Here is a 13,252-nt window from a genome sequence, read left to right on the forward strand (position 1 = left end):
CTTTTCCTTTCAGTGTTTCATATAGAGGCCCAGCTAGTAGACTGTAGTTAGGGATCCAGAAGCAGCAAACCCTGGCCTCCCCAGGAACCCCTAAGCTGTCTTCTAGTTTTAGAAAGGGGTAAGGCTGAAAATGGTTTCTTCCCTTTCCTGGGATGGGCTTCTCTGACCTTCTGTGAGAATGAAGCCCAGGCAGGTCACCGCAGTCTGTGATATTTGAGCTTTTTCTTGGACAACTTCTATCCTTTATTGGCTTGGTAGTTCAGAGGCCTCCTTAGTAGGGCTGGCGATCAGAATGTCGTCTGCATATTGAAGGAGGGTTTCCTTTTCCAGAGGTAGAACTTTTAGGTCTTTAGCTAAGCTTTCCCCAAAGAGCGGTGTGGGAATTTTTGCACCCTTGGGGCCAGACGGCCCGGAAGTATTGTTTTAGTTGTATGTTGAGTCCTGCCACTCACAAGCCAAAATTTCTTGTGACTCTGGGACTAATGGAATACAAAAGAAGGCATCATTGAAGACTAATACAGAATACCATGTCCTGGTGGTTGGCAGAATGACCAGCAGGGTGTAGGAATTAGGAGCAACTGGAGGTATATCCTCGGTGGCTTCACTGACTGTCCTGACATCCTTTACCAGGTCCCCAGCAGCCCATGGGGCTCTCGTGGTCAGACCAATCCCAGAATATGGAGCTCACCTGGGAAGGTACCGCACCCCCACCCCAGCCCACGGGGCTCTCGTGGTCAGGCCTTTCCAGGATACAGAGCTACCCTTGCAGGTACCGTGGCAGGGCTGGGCACACAGGAACTGTGCACATAGCCCTCATTGCAGAGCACCCCCAGCTCACCTGTCGCTCAGAGCTGACACAGAGCACCTCAGAGCAGGACTTGAACTAACAAACAGCAGCTGCGACAGGTCTGTGACCCTGGGCATCACTCCGTGAGGCCTCCCTCCACCTGGTCTTCCAGAGACTTCCACTGCACCCGGGGCACCAGGCCTCTGTCTCCAACCACCACCCACCCCTCCTCTCCCTGACTCCTGGGTTCCTCTCATTAGGAGAGGGTTTTCTTGAAGTTGTCTCCCACTCATGGGCCAGATAAAATGATTAGAAAAACAAGCCAAAGCTGCAGCCCCTTGTCTAGCCTGACTCTCAGGAGCCCACACCTGTTCCTTGGACCTGGCCGGTTCAGCAAGTTCCATTTTCTGCAACTGTGAGCCCCTGAGGGGTGATGATTGGCTGACCTGGGCAGCCTTACCGTGCCGGCCAGCCCTCCCCAGGTGTGCCTGGGTTGAGATCAATATAAATACCACTCCAGGCAGCAAGAGCCCCTGCAGCCGTGCCTGACGCCATTTTCTCTGCCCTGTCAGCAGTCTCGGGGCTGGGCTGGTGGGAGGGAGTGAGAGGCCACGGCTTTGTGGGTGGCCCAGTGTGAGTGGGGCTCTGCTGGACTTTCTGCAGCAGTTGCCAGGCTGCCACCTGCTAAAGAAGAGGATGTGTCACCCATACCTGCTGCTGGAATTTCTCCCTGGGCAGAGGTGAGGAAGGAAAAAAGCAGTGGGGGCAGGGACAGGACGGGTATCTCAGGCAGGGAAATGGAAATCTTCCAGAAGAGCACCCAGGGCCAGGACCATCCTGGCTGGCCTGCAGGCACCAAGTCGGCCGGCATGCTGTCACTCGTGTGGCTCTATGGCCCTTCCTCTAGGCTTTCAAGTCCTTGTATATATTCAGGTGTTTTACCTGGGACGGGTGGGAATAGTTCAGCAGCAACTGGCCTGGGGCTCAGCTCACGTTTACTCACAGATGCCTCGGCACGGTGCCCCAGCTTTGCAGTGAGGACGCTTGTTGCGTGGGGGCTGCTGGCTGAATGGGAGACGATTCCCCACCACTGACCAACTTCAGAATTGTTTACAACTGGAGCAAGTGCCCTGATACGGTTTTCCTCTGTGTAACTGGTGGGTTCTGTGTTTTTTTCTCTTTTTCGTTTTTGGTTCAAGGTAGATTTTATTCCTCTTTTTTGTATTTACAGATATAAGCATGGAAATAATTTATTCATATAAATACATGTATGTGCAGGGAATAATTGTTTTTTCTGTTTTATTTTTTAAATTTTATTTCTTTTTAATTTTGAATTTTATTTTATATTTTTATACAGCAGGTTCTTATTGGTTATCTATTTTATACATATAAATGTATACATGCCAATCCCAGTCTCTCAACTCCTCCCACCACCACCCCCCAACAGCTTTCCCCCCTTGTTGTCCATACGTTTGTTGTCTACATCTGTTGCTCTATTTATGCCTTGCAAAATGGTTAATCTGTACAGTTTTTCTAGGTTCCACATATATGCATGAATATACAAGATTTGTTTTTCTCTTTCTGACTTACTTCACTCTGTATGACAGTCTCTAGATCCATCGACGTCTCTACAAATGACCCAATTTCATTCCTTTTCATGGCTTAGTAATATTCCATTTTATATATGTACCACAGCTTTATGCATTCGTCTGTCTGTGGGCATTTAGGTTGCTTCCATTACCTCAATATTGTAAATAGTGATGCAATGAACATTGCGGTGAATGACTCTTTTTGATTTATGGTTTTGTCTGGGTATATGTCCAGTACTGGGATTGCTGTATCATATGGTAATTCTATTGTTAGTTTCTTCAGAAATTCCATATTGTTCTCCATAATGACTGTATCAATTTATATTCCCAACAATAGTGGAAGAGGGTTCCTTTTCTCCACACCCTTTCCAGCATTTTTTGTTTGTAGATTTTCTATGATGCCTATTCTAACCAGGTGTGAGGTGATACCTCATTGTTGAGTCCATTTCGTTGAGCAAGGAGTAGCTCTTGTCTATTCCATATTTGGCTTAAGGAACTTTATCTGTGCTCATTTCAATCTCTGGTTTTATGCAGCACCCCAACTCACCTTTCCCCTTAAGCAAGCATAAGTTGGTTTTCTAAATTTGAGACCCTGTTCTGTTTTGGAATTCAGTTCCTGTGTAGCCAAGTTTACATTCCGTGTATTAGTGATATCTTATGATGTTTCTTTTTCTGTGTGACTTATTTCAGTTAGAATCATCGTACCTGAATCCACTCATTATGCTGCTACGGGCCTGATGACATAGATTTCATTGCTGAGTGATATTGCATTGTACGTAAATACCACAACTTCTTTATCCATTTTTCACTTTCTGCGATATTGAACTTGTACTGTAAACGAGGTTCTTGTAAACAGAGGCGTCCCAAACTTTGGGGTGGCTGTGTCTTTTTGATTTTAATTTCCCTAAGCTATAGGACCATAAGTGGAAGTGCCCTAGGCTCTGTTGCTTTGTTTTTTAGATGTTTCAGGAAACACCATACACTTCTCCCGAGTGTCTGTTGGCAATTTACATCCCGCCCATCAGCATAACAAGGCTCCCAGTTCTCCATGGCCTGTCCTGCCTTTCTGGATTTTACACTTTTTTCAGATGGCCCTTTTGACAGGGAGGAAGTGAGACTTCATTGTAGTGCAGATTTCCTTTGCAAGCTTGCTTGGTTGGCCAAAAAGTGCGTATGCGTTTTTTCCTGAATATATTCAGGAAAAAACGCATACGCCCTTTTTGGCCAAGTGCATCATTGTGGACGTTCTGCCTCTTTTCCTATGCTTTCAATGCAATTCCAGTCTACCTACTGAAATCGGTTTCCTGCAATTCTGATCCGCTTTCAAGTCCTCTTGGCAGCCTTACTTCAGTATGTTTTTGGACGATAGCTGTCATTTATTACTCTGCAGGTTTGTGAATTACAGTGCCCCTGAGCTCCTTTCTTCAACTCACTTTCTTGTGAGCTGGCCGCAACACCGCAGGATGGCTTCAGGCCCTAAACTGGTTCTGGCACGGCATGCTGAGCCTTTGGTTAATTCCTCTTCCTGGTGGGAAATGAGAGTTAAATTTGCCCGTCCAGACACCTCCAGCTAGTCTCTCATTGGTTCTCGCTATTCCTGTTCATCTTCCGCAGAAATTGCAAACTGGGCCAAACAGGAGGTTAAAGGGACTGACTCTCCAAGTCGGGAGAGTGTTAGTAAAGCGTCTGGAATGTTGCACCCTAGTACCAGGGTACGAAAACTGAGACATATTTGAACACGTCTCCCGATCACATGGTTGATCATACTCTAGGTTCCACATGCATGTTTTAGCTGAAGGAAGAATACCTTAAACCTGGGTAGTTGACACCCGTGGAATGGGTACCATGCAAGTATGACTTCAAAGGGTCTTCATTTGCTCACCGAACCTCTCCAATCCTATCACTGCTGCGTTTATGCCCCTGTACACACGCTTGATTCTCTTTCAGACATAGCCATCCATACGTTTTAAGTTTCTTACTAGTCAGGTATATTCTTAGGCGTTTAATATGGGGTGTTGAGTCCATTTCGTTGAGCAAGGAGTAGCTCTTGTCTATTACATATTTGGCTTATAGAACTTTATCTGTGCTAATTTCAAACTCTGGTTTTATGCAGCACCCCAACTCACCTTCCCCCTTAAGCAAGCATAAGTTGGTTTTCTAAACTTGAGACCCTGTTCTGTTTTGTAATTCAGTTCATGTGTAGCGAAGTTCACATTCTGTGTATTAGTGATACCTTATGATGTTTCTTTTCTGTGTGACTTATTTCAGTTCGAATCATCATACCTGAATCCACTCATTATGGTGCTACAGGCCTGATGACATAGATTTCATTGCTGAGTGATATTGCATTGTACGTAAGTTCCACCACTTCTTTATCCATTTTTCACTTTCTGCGATATTGAACTTGTACCATAAACGAGGTTCTTGTAAACAGAGCCGTCCCAAACTTTGGGGTGGCTGTGTCTTTTTGATTTTAATTTCCCTAATCTATAGGACCATAAGTGGAAGTGCCCTAGGCTCTGTTGCTTTGTTTTTTAGATGTTTCAGGAAACACCATACACTTCTCCAGAGTGGCTGTTGGCAATTTACATCCCGCCCATCAGCATAAGAAGGCTCCCAGTTCTCCATGGCCTGTCGTGCCTTCATGGATTTTACACTTTTTTCAGATGGCCCTTTTGACCAGGTGGAAGTGAGACTTCATTGTAGTGCAGATTTCCTTTGCAAGCTTGCTTGGTTGGCCAAAAAGTGCGTATGCGTTTTTTCCTGAATATATTCAGGAAAAAACACATATGCCCTTTTTGGCCAAGTACATCATTGTCGAGGTTCTGACACTCTTCATATGTTTTCAATGCAATTCCAGTGTACCTCCTGAAATCGGTTTCCTGCAATTCTGCCTTGCTTTCAATGTCTCTTCATAGCCTTACCTCAATATATTTTTTGAAAATAGTTGGCCTTTATAACTCTGCAGGTTTTTGAATTGCAGTGGCCCTTAGCCCCATTTTTCAGCTCTTATTTTTGTGGTCTTGCCCCATAACCACAGGATTCCTTGAAGCCCTATTTTTCTTCTGGGGCACCTTGCTGTGCCTTTGGTTAATTCTTCTTACTGATGTGACATTAGAGTGACATGTGCCCATTGAAACCGCTACAGCTAGTTTCTCACTGGTTCCCCCTATTCCCATTCATCCTCTGCACTAACTGCAGACTGTGCGATACCAGAACTTAAAGGCATTGACTCCATGTGGGGATGTTGTTAGTAAAGCGGCTGGAATGTCGATCCGGAGCCCCAGGAGAGCAAAAATGAGGTGCGTTTTAGAAACCTTTCCCGATCATATGGTATACCAGTCGCTGGGTTTCCCAAGCATGGTTTAGCTGTAGGAAGATTCCCTTCAACCTGGAGTGTTGGGACCCTTGGACTGAGTAGCATGAAGTATTGCATTAAACTTTCGGCAGTTGCTCACCAAAGCTCACCAATCCTCTCAGCCCCAAGTGTCCAGCCTTATGTCTTATCCAGCTGTGGGTTTATATGTGGTCAATCCAGGTTGCATCACAGCCCCTGAGCAAATTTTGTAAGAATTTTTCTCTCTTTCATTGTTTCAGCGTTTTGTTTTTAAAATTTATTTCTATAATGGGGTTTAGCTCATTTTCACTGCTATGTTTGTGCCGCTCTGCACACACTTGATTCCCTTATGGAGATATATCAATACATGGGTTTTAAGATTCTTATTACTCAGATATATTTCTCTGCGGTGTATAGGGTGTGTTGAGGCCAGTTCATTGAGCAAGGTGTAGATCTTGTCTAATACCTATTTGGTTTATTGAACGGTATCTGTGCTAATTTCAAACTCTGGTTTTATGCATCACCCCACCTCTCCTTTCCCCTTAAGCTGACATAAGTGTGTTTTCTAAATGTGAGACACTGTTCTGTTCTGTAATTCATTTCTTGTGCAGCCATATTTACCCTCTCTCTATAAGTGATATCTTATGATATGTTTCTTTTTCTGTTTGACTTATTTCAAGTAGTATTATCGGACCTAAATCCACTCTTTATCCTTCTACTAGCCTTATTACATTGATTTCATGGTGAAGAGATATTCCATTGTACATAAGTACCACATCTTCTTTATCCATTGTTCTCTTTCCTGGGATATTTAAGGTGTACTGAAGTTGAGGTTCTTGTAAACAGAGTAGCCCTAAACTGTGGTGTGCTTGTGTCTTGTTGATTTTTAGACTTCCCTAGATATACTCCCATGATTGGAAGTGTCCTATGCTCTGTAGCTCTGTTTTTTAGATGATTTAGGAACCACCATACACTTCTCCAGAGTGGCTCTCGGCAGTTCACACACTGCCCATCAGCGTATAAAGGCTCCCTGTACTCCATGGCCTGTCCTGCATTTCTGGTTTTTACAATTTTTTAGGATGGCCCTTTTGACCGGTGGGAAGTGAGACTTCTTTGTTGTGCACATTTGCATTGCTTGCTTGCTTCGTTGCCCATAAAGTGCATATGCGTTTTTTCCTGGATATAATCAGGAAAAAACGCATACGCCCTTTTGGGCCAACTGCATCATTGTCGAAATTCTGCCGCTTTTCATGTGCTTTAAAGACGAGTCCAATCTATCTCTTGAAATCTGTTTCTTGCAATTCTGTCTTGCATTCAGATCCTCTTCTTTGCCTTACCTCAACATATTTTTGGACGTTAGTTTTCATTTATAACTCTGCAGGTTTGTGAATTGCAGTGACCCTGAGCTCCATTTTTTAAGTTGCTCTTTTGTGAGCTGGCCTCAAACCCACAGGATTGCTTCAGGCCCTATTTTGGCTCCGGCGAGGCAGGCTGAGCCTTTCTTTAATTCTTATTCTTAATGGGAAATTAGAGTGATATGTGCCCGTCCAAACCCCTACAACTATTCTCTCATTGGTTCCCCCTCTTCCCGTTCATCCTCCTCACAATTTGCAAAATGTGTGAAACAGAAGTTGAAATGTGCTGATTCTCCAAGTGGGGAGATTCTAAGTAACGTGGCTGGAATGGTGAACAGGAGCACCAGGAGAGGATAAATGAGGTGCATTTTAGACACATCTCCCGATCACATGGTGTACAGTCCTCTGGGTTTTCCATGCATGTTTTAGCTGTAGGAAGATCCCTTGAACCTGCAGATTTGGGACCCATTGAATGGGTACCAGGTAGTATTACTTTAAAGGGTGTGCATTTCCTCACCCAACCTCACATTTCTCTTAGCGCAAACAGTTTCCAGCCTTATGTCTCATCCTGCTGTGGGTCTAGATGTGTTCAATCCATGTTGCATCACCGTCCCTGAGGAAAAGTTGTAAGAGGTTTTCTCTGTCTCTCTGTCGTTTATTTTTTTCAATTTATTACTATATTGGTTACAGCTGATTTTCAAAGCTCTGTTTCTTGCTGCTGTACATCCACTTGATTCACGTACAGAGAGACATCAATAAATTCTTTTTCAGATTCTTACCAGTCGTATATATTCTTTTCCGGTGACTTGAGTGTGCTGAGTGCAGTTCTTTTAGCTACCGTGTAGGCCTTGTTGATTATCAGTTTGGTATTTGGAATGGTATCTTTGCTAATTTCAACCTCCTGGATGATGCCTCACCCCTCCCCACCTTTCCCGTTTAGCAGCCTTATGCGTGTTTTCTACATATTTGACTATGTTTTTGTTTTGTAATTTATTTCATGTGTAGCCATTTTGGATTCCACCTTTAAGTGATATCTTATGATATGTGTCTTTTTCTTTTTGAATTCTGTCACTTAGAATGATCATACGTAACTCCTCCGGAGTTGTTACAACTGGCCATATTTCATTGATTTCCAGGCTGAATAATATTCCACTCTACCTAAGTACCACATCTCTATCCATTTTTTCCCTCCAGAGACATTTAAGTTATATCCTAGTCGAGGATCTTTTAAACAGAGAGGGGGTAAACATTGGGGTGCCTGTGTCCTCTCGATTTTTGTTTTTCCCAAGATATACGCCCATGAGTGCAAGTGCCCTATGCTCTGTAGCTCATTTTTTAGATGCTTTAGTAAACACAATACACTTCTCCAGAATGGCCGTTGGCAATATACATTTCCACTATAAGTCTCACAGGGCTCCCTCTTCTCGTTGCCCTGTCCTGCATTTCTGTTGTTTACGCTTTATGAGGATGGCTCTTCTGACTGATGCGAAGTGATATCTTTTGTAGTATTGACTTCCAGTGCCCACCTGTTTGGTTGGCTAAAAAAGTGTATGCCCTTTTCTTGAATATATACAGAAAAAAACGCATACACCCTTTTTGGCCAACTGCAATGTTGGCAATGTTCAGCTCCTTTTCTTGTGCTTAATGGCGAGTCCTTTCTACCTCCTCAAATCCCTTTCCTGCCATTCTCCCTTGCTTACAAGTCCTTTTCTCTGACTTTCCTCAAGACATTTTTCAGTGATGGATATTTTCAACTCTGCAGTTTTGTGAATTTTACTGCCCCTGAGTTCCATTGTTCAACTTGTGTTTATGGGAACTGGCCACAAAGCAGCGGGATTTCCTCAAGCCCTATACTGTTTCCATGGGCAACCCTAGCCTTTGGTCAATTCGTCTTCCTGATTGGAAATTAGAGTGACATGTGCCTGTCTGAACACCTAGGACTTGTCTCTCATTGTTCCTCATCCTTCCGCTTCATCCTCTGGACAAATTCCAAACTGTACGCAACAGGATGTTGACAGTGCTGACATCTCCAAGTGGGGAGACTGTTAGTAAAGACGCTGGAGGGGTGAACCCGAGCACCAGGAGATGAGGAGATGAGATGCCTTTTCCAAACCCTTCCCGATCAGACGGTATACCATCCTCTGGGTGTGACAGACATGTTTTAGCAGTAGGAAGAGTCCCATTCATGTAAGGAGAACACCAGGGCTTTTTCAAAATCAGTGTCTCCCTGAAACCCAAACTGGGGAAGTTTTTAAGCTACGGCTACACATATGTTCATTAAGGGCCTTGGGAAGTAGGCAGAGTCCAAACTTTAGATGATTGAAGTCTTCAGGGTCAGAAGCACTCACCACCAGCTTCCCTTAGGCTACACTTTAACTGTCATTGATAGATGATGTCAATAAAAATATCTATTCTTTTTCAGATTATTTCCCCTTATACATTATTGCAAAATGTTGAGTGTAGTTCCCTGTGCTATACAGTAGTTCCTTGTTGATGATCTATTTTATACATAGCAGTGTGTATGTGTTAATTCCAAACTGTTAATTTATCCCTCCTCCCACCTTTCCCCTTTGGTAATAATAAATTATAAGATTTTATACTTCTCAGAAATGGGGGAGCTGAAAGAGAGGTATCATTTTCAATGGAAAAGCATTTAAAACAAGATTGAAGGTTTAACCAAGATTATTAGATGTACATCCTTGGAAAGAAATCACTTCATTTCTCTAATATTGACCTGACAAATAAGACAAACCTTTTCACTGAACTTGCTTATAAAAAGTGATGGAAATATCAAATGGAAGTGTTAGAAACATCTTATTTTACCTGAGCCTTATACACTGTTCTATGTTAACTACAGTTTGGCTCACACATCTGTTCATTGAGGTTACAATAGTCTCAATTTCTGTTACTGATCCTCCAGAGTGGACCCCAACAAGTGTCCCCCTGCCCAGTGTCATTGGGGCCAACAGATCGAGACTGAGTTTGGTTCACAAGCAAAGGAAACTTTATATTTTGATCAGAGAATGGAGAGGTGAGAGCATGCACTACCCCGTGGGCTGTGGGCTGGGCTGCTGTGTAGAGATCCTGTCAGAGTCAGTGGGAGGGAGGGAGGGGGCGGAGCTCTCGAGGGCCGGGTTGGCTGTAGCTCAGGCTCTATATCGTGGAGTCTGCACTGGGCCCCAGGAGCTGAGGTGTCGACCCAGCCATTCTGCACTAGGAAATCTGGTCTGAAGTGCCGGGTGTGGAACCTCTGCATGCGGGACCCTAGGAGCACGTGAAATTAGACAAAGCACAAAGGATAAAAAAGGTTAGACTTGCCTTTATTGCCCAGATTCTATTTTTATCTCCCAGGGATTTTTAATGGGCTTTGTGGGGACAAACCCCTCCTCTGCCTTTTGTCCCGTTCCTCATTCTTGGAGTGCTGAGGGTGCAGACCCTTCTTCTGTAACTGCTGAGTGCTGAGTTGGGAGCCCTCATACCCTGGGGCGAGGGTCAGAGCTTCTCCCCAGCAGCCTCCCAGTGACGTTGATTGTCCCCAGGACCCCTGCCTCCCTGCTCGTCCACCTGAGCACCAGCATTGGAAGTGTTATAGATTCTAATGACCTTTAAGGGTCCAGGAAAGAGATGTGCAGAGACGCTGTGGGGGCCGGTTTCACCCCGCCCCACATTTGTTCGGCCACCTTAGGCTGACCGTTTCTGCCAGCCTAGATGCTCTGACCAGTAGTCTGCGCTTTCTTCAATTAGGCCCCTGAATTAACGTACAAACAGCACCAGGTGTCAGAGCCCTGCCCGCTCAACTCCCAGACAGCCCAGGGTCAGTGGTGATCAAGGACCATGATGGCTACTGAGTCAACAGCCTTTTGAAGTAAACAGGAGTCCAGCCGGTCTTATTGGCCACCATCATCACGGTGTCTGTAGGCTTTTCTATGGTGACAGTGTGGTATACTGTTCCCCCGCCAAGATTATTAGCTCCCCTCTGGGTGCAGTAAGTCCTGCCAGCAGTAGTCTACTCTTTTGGGACACACTCTTGTTGTTTTATGAGAGAAACTCCAGGTCAAGTGATGTTCACACGAGTCGTCATGGTGCCCTGTTGCCCCCGGTTATCTCTCTGGATGTTGGAGTTGGAGGGCCTCCTCACTCGAGGTCGGTGTGCCCACGGAGCGAACCCTGCAACTTCAGGGCATGGTTGGTGGTTAGGATCACCACGTGGGCTCCTTTTCCCTTAGGAGGGAGGTGGCCTTTTGGGCTGCTGATTTCCAGGTTTTTAGATACCGCCAGTATCTTGGCCAGATGTGGCAGTGGGCCAAGCCCCTTGGTGACCGTAGTTTATCCTACCTGGATGGCATTCTTGCATTGTTCCATTTCAAGTGGTCCCAGTTTTTGCACTAATTCTCCAATGGCGATTCACCTTTCACCGGGAATGTAAAGGTCAAAGGGTTTAGCTAAATTAGGGAGTTCCAGGGCAAGGGTCTGAATTGACTGCTCTTTCCATTCTTGAAAGGCCACTTCTGGATTCTATTCAAAAGGATCATCATCTTTTCCTTTCAGTGTTTCATATAGAGGCCCAGCTAGTAGACTGTAGTTAGGGATCCAGAAGCAGCAAACCCTGGCCTCCCCAGGAACCCCTAAGCTGTCTTCTAGTTTTAGAAAGGGGTAAGGCTGAAAATGGTTTCTTCCCTTTCCTGGGATGGGCTTCTCTGACCTTCTGTGAGAATGAAGCCCAGGCAGGTCACCGCAGTCTGTGATATTTGAGCTTTTTCTTGGACAACTTCTATCCTTTATTGGCTTGGTAGTTCAGAGGCCTCCTTAGTAGGGCTGGCGATCAGAATGTCGTCTGCATATTGAAGGAGGGTTTCCTTTTCCAGAGGTAGAACTTTTAGGTCTTTAGCTAAGCTTTCCCCAAAGACGGTGTGGGAATTTTTGCACCCTTGGGGCCAGACGGCCCGGAAGTATTGTTTTAGTTGTATGTTGAGTCCTGCCACTCACAAGCCCAAATTTCTTGTGACTCTGGGACTAATGGAATACAAAAGAAGGCATCATTGAAGACTAATACAGAATACCATGTCCTGGTGGTTGGTAGAATGACCAGCAGGGTGTAGGAATTAGGAGCAACTGGAGGTATATCCTCGGTGGCTTCACTGACTGTCCTGACATCCTTTACCAGGTCCCCAGCAGCCCATGGGGCTCTCGTGGTCAGACCAATCCCAGAATATGGAGCTCACCTGGGCAGGTACCCCACCCCCACCCCAGCCCACGGGGCTCTCGTGGTCAGGCCCCTCCCAGGATACAGAGCTACCCTTGCAGGTACCGTGGCAGGGCTGGGCACACAGGAACCGTGCACATAGCCCTCATTGCAGAGCACCCCCAGCTCACCTGTCGCTCAGAGCTGACACAGAGCACCTCAGAGCAGGACTTGAACTAACAAACAGCAGCTGCGACAGGTCTGTGACCCTGGGCATCACTCCGTGAGGCCTCCCTCCACCTGGTCTTCCAGAGACTTCCACTGCACCCGGGGCACCAGGCCTCTGTCTCCAACCACCACCCACCCCTCCTCTCCCTGACTCCTGGGTTCCTCTCATTAGGAGAGGGTTTTCTTGAAGTTGTCTCCCACTCATGGGCCAGATAAAATGATTAGAAAACAAGCCAAAGCTGCAGCCCCTTGTCTATCCTGACTCTCAGGAGCCCACACCTGTTCCTTGGACCTGGCCGGTTCAGCAAGTTCCATTTTCTGCAACTGTGAGCCCCTGAGGGGTGATGATTGGCTGACCTGGGCAGCCTTACCGTGCCGGCCAGCCCTCCCCAGGTGTGCCTGGGTTGAGATCAATATAAATACCACTCCAGGCAGCAAGAGCCCCTGCAGCCGTGCCTGACGCCATTTTCTCTGCCCTGTCAGCAGTCTCGGGGCTGGGCTGGTGGGAGGGAGTGAGAGGCCACGGCTTTGTGGGTGGCCCAGTGTGAGTGGGGCTCTGCTGGACTTTCTGCAGCAGTTGCCAGGCTGCCACCTGCTAAAGAAGAGGATGTGTCACCCATACCTGCTGCTGGAATTTCTCCCTGGGCAGAGGTGAGGAAGGAAAAAAGCAGTGGGGGCAGGGACAGGACGGGTATCTCAGGCAGGGAAATGGAAATCTTCCAGAAGAGCACCCAGGGCCAGGACCATCCTGGCTGGCCTGCAGGCACCAAGTCG

Source organism: Tursiops truncatus, unplaced genomic scaffold (genome assembly GCF_011762595.2).
Source record: "Tursiops truncatus isolate mTurTru1 unplaced genomic scaffold, mTurTru1.mat.Y mat_scaffold_272_arrow_ctg1, whole genome shotgun sequence".
NCBI lineage: Eukaryota > Metazoa > Chordata > Mammalia > Artiodactyla > Delphinidae > Tursiops > Tursiops truncatus.